The sequence below is a fragment of the Panulirus ornatus genome, chromosome 8 (assembly GCF_036320965.1).
Source record: "Panulirus ornatus isolate Po-2019 chromosome 8, ASM3632096v1, whole genome shotgun sequence".
Lineage (NCBI taxonomy): Eukaryota > Metazoa > Arthropoda > Malacostraca > Decapoda > Palinuridae > Panulirus > Panulirus ornatus.
The window spans coordinates 49,474,304-49,478,620 of NC_092231.1; positions in this window are offsets into that span (position 1 = coordinate 49,474,304).

A 4,317-nucleotide genomic window follows, 5' to 3' on the forward strand; every position below is an offset into this window, starting at 1 on the left:
GCTGGTGGGTCCGTTTCTTTCATGGATACAACCTCTGTAGCCACTTGGGCTAGCCGGTCAACCTTCGGTTGTAGGTAAAAGTATATATATAGAATAATGTGGTTATCATCAGCAGCCAGAGGCCATTCCTCCCTCCTTGCCTGCAGAGTTCTTGATTTTCTGGAAAGTTCTACGAGATTCTGGTAAGATAAATACCATTGAGAGGACGTTGTTAGGGGACAGTCAGGTTCAGTTTAGAGTTGGTTGTGGGATGGTTCTTTTACTGTGTCGTATCAGCCAGATGGGTATTTCTTTTCACAGTTTTCGTTAAAGTTTGTTTTCTAGAGGCATAATCTAGAACACTATTTTCCATATGTTTATCATTTTTGTTGTTATAGTTTCATTATCATCATTAGTTTTGTTATTGTTGACTTTCAGATATTTGATGTTATGTTTGTGATTCCCGTGGAAGCGTCTGACATCTTGCTAGAAGACTTTCTGGTCACAATATTTCTGCACTGGGGAGTTGATCGTATTCTTTTATTGCAGGTTTTGTTATTATCTTGCTTTACATTAAGGTCTACTGGAGGTTTTCCCAATGCTGGTTGAACATATGTCCAGCAACAGGAGATGGCGTAAGATATAGTATTGATGAAACTCATCTATCTATATACCTATCTAAATGTCGCTCTATCAGTCTATCAGTCTAACTATCTATCTACCTATTATCTATCTATCTTTATCTGAAAGTCAACAATAATAAAATCATTGATATATGAAGTATAACAATGTCCTCTCAATGGCAATTATCTCACCAGAATCTTCTAGAACCTTCCAGAAAACTATGAACTCTGCAGGCAAGGAGGGAGGAATGGTCTCCGGCTATTGATAAAACCATATTATTCCATATATATGTTTATATATACATATTTATGTATATACATGAATGTATATATAACATACAGAATAATGCTGCTATCATCAGTATCGAAGAAAACTGAAAAGATGAGGTCCCACCGAGATTCGAACTCGGATTGCTGGATTTAGAGTCCAGAGTGCTAACCCTTACACCATGGGACCTGATAAGAAAAGATGTGATTTCATCTAAATGTTTTACATATAATCAACCAGAGGCCATTCCTCCCTCCCTGCCTGCAGGGTTCAAGGTTTTCTAGAAGGTTCTCGAAGATTCTGGTAAGATCATTACCTTCGAGAGGTCGTCGTTAGGTGACAGTCAGGTTCACTCTATGGTTGGTGTTTGTAGTTGGTTGTCCGAGGATGTTGTTATACTTGATCAATTTTGTAATTGTTGACTTTCAGGTAAGAAGTACTCATTTACCATGCATCCTTGTACTCACAACAACCTTATGAGTCACTTCAAGATTTATCTTCACTACAACTTTATCTTCACTACACCATTAAGGTTGAAGTCAATGGTCACATTCACTACAATCTCAACACGACTGGTCTTATACCTAACCCATATTATCACTACATCCATGTACATGTATTTCTTGCAGAATGACGCAGATGTCAATGATTTCTGTGAAAGTTGACATATACAGCCTTACGTATCTATCGATCTATCTAATACCTGTTTTTTACCTATCTATCTATCGATCTATCTATCTATCGATCTTTCTAAATCAGAAAGTCAACAACAATATCATTAATGATACGTATAACTACATCCTCTCAATGGCAGTTCCTACCCAGAATCTTCGAGAACCTTCTAGAAAACCTTGAACCCTGCAGGCAGGGAGGGAGGAATGGCCTCTGGTTGATTATATGTAAAACATTTAGATGAAATCACATCTTTTCTTATCAGGTCCCATGGTGTAAGGGTTAGCACTCTGGACTCTAAATCCAGCAATCCGAGATCGAATCTCGTTGGGACCTCACCTTTTCAGTTTTCTTAGAAACTGATGATGGAACTGAGACCATATAGTTGACCTTCGATGGACATATATTTCTTACGGCCCACCATTTTATTTAAGTATGAAGATCTCACGGCAGAGAGGAAACGTGTGATATTCAAAATCAAAAGCCGCAATTGCCCTCATGGTAATGGTCGACATGTTTGCAGACAGATGACACAGACATGTGAGAAGTTAGACAAATATGGACGTTCCTGGTTGTTGTATAGCCTAGGTTTATTATCACTTGTGATGAAGGAGAAATGTTGCACATTATTCCACACCTTTTTATTTAGGCTAGGCTACGCTAGGATGACTAGGGTCCATAACGTAACAGAGCTGGGAAATGCATCATATCGGATCTGTATTTGTGCAAAAAATGGTGCAAGTTTGTGGAAGTGATTTACGCAATGCCGGAGAGAATCCATCTCACCAGAAATAATGTCTCAGACCATACAATATCTGCTGTTGGACGAGCAGGGGACATTAGACCAATATATTCCTGTAGTTTACTGCTCTTCCCAAACACGCAGCAAGACATTCGTAAAAGCGTTAAACTGAACTTTTCCATCGGTTTTCATATCTTTAATTACTTAAACCAGTTCCAACAGATGGAAAAAATTATTTGAAAATCAGAAATTATTTGCCTATAAAAAGCATTTTGATCGATCGTACCAAATATTCAATTATTTATGTACCCGACAAAATATTCAGTCACTCCTATATCCGACATTTTTCCTGCTGGCTGGTGCCGTTAAAGTCATATGGTAATTTACCGCAATTAGATTATAGATATATTCATCTATATGGAATGGCTCAGCGTGAAGAGACATATATATTTTCACTAAATCCTCCTCTTCACTACACTCCATCTTCACTACATAGTTCTAACACAACATCTTGACTACACCATTGTATGACCACATTATCATATCATTGTGTTCTTATCTTCACCACAGCCTCGGCAAAATTGATGTTTTCTTTACACATCAGGGTAGATGGCCATCTTTATGATGACAGAGAACACACATAACATATCAAACCACTTATCTTTAGTCACTTTAATCTAATTTCTGCTGATAAAAACGAATTATAATGACAATCCTTGTGTTCTGTGACGGGACATTGTACGGGTGAAGGAACTGTTTTCAGGCACATGTATTAAACTATTGAGAAATAAACTAAACTGTATTAAAGTATCGACTTCACTATATCAGACTTCTCTATATTAAGCTATGCTAGGATATGATCAGTTCCCAGGGTATATAAAGGCGGGAGCCGGGACCGAGAGCATCATTTGAGCTGTGACCTCTGTCGAGTGAACATCTCTGCTCCGCCTTGCAAGCTCCCTCAACCTTTCCTCGAACACTTCAATATAATAATGTTCACCAAGGAGGTAGGACGATCCTCCTTTGTCCAGGAGATGGAATTTGAATATGTCCATGTATTTGACATGGGCTATGGCTGTGTGGACATGGAGGTGGAATACCCAGACGTGGAAGTGATGGATGGAGTGGACTTTGGCTGTGTGGATATGGAGGTGGAATACCCAGACGTTGAAGAGATGGATGGAGTGGAATTGGTGGAATACCCGGACGTGGAAGTCATGGATGGAGTGGAATTTGGCTGTGTGGATATGGAGGTGGAATACCCAGAAGTGGAATTGGAGGAAATGGAATATGGGTGAAGCTGGTATGAACGCCATATGGATTTGGTGAAGGTTGACCTCGTAATGTGTTGACGTAAAATAGGTCAACCACTGTGACCATGTGGCGGGGAGGGCCACATCCACCAACCACGAAGCGAGCCCCACCACGGAGAAGTATCCTGGCTGCATCCACGTACGAGAACCACCGCGGGATTGCCGTCATCCAGTACCCCTGCTATGCCTCCTACAAGAAGGCACTTCTTGCCGACGTGACACCACTCTCCGTCAACGGTCGCTGTGCAAAAGTGAAACCTCACCGTCCCACTGATGCTGACCAAGTGACCTCGCCCACTCAAGTGGCACTGCAGCCCACACTCCCTACCAGACCCACCACCCATGAGGAAATGCAGCCCACTCCACTTGTCAGGCCCACCTTCAGGGAGACATGGCAGGTCTCAAGACCTGTCAGGCCCACCATTCAAGACTGACTTGGTCCCCCAAACACATGTCAGGCCCAGCGTCCTAGACCGACTGGGACCAATAACACATGACATGTCCTACGTTACAGACCGACTGCACTCCGCACCACGTACGGGCGTTAAAAGGCGTGTCGAGATGACACACGCTCCCCGTGCCAAAAGATTCAGTTGGTGAGGAACCTGAGTTCTTTCTTCCTGCTGGTGCTGCAGGAGAACACGGCCCTAGAGTGGACACTGGAGATGTGTTTGTGTTTGTGTTTGGGTTATCACTTAGGAACCAACACCAAGACAACAT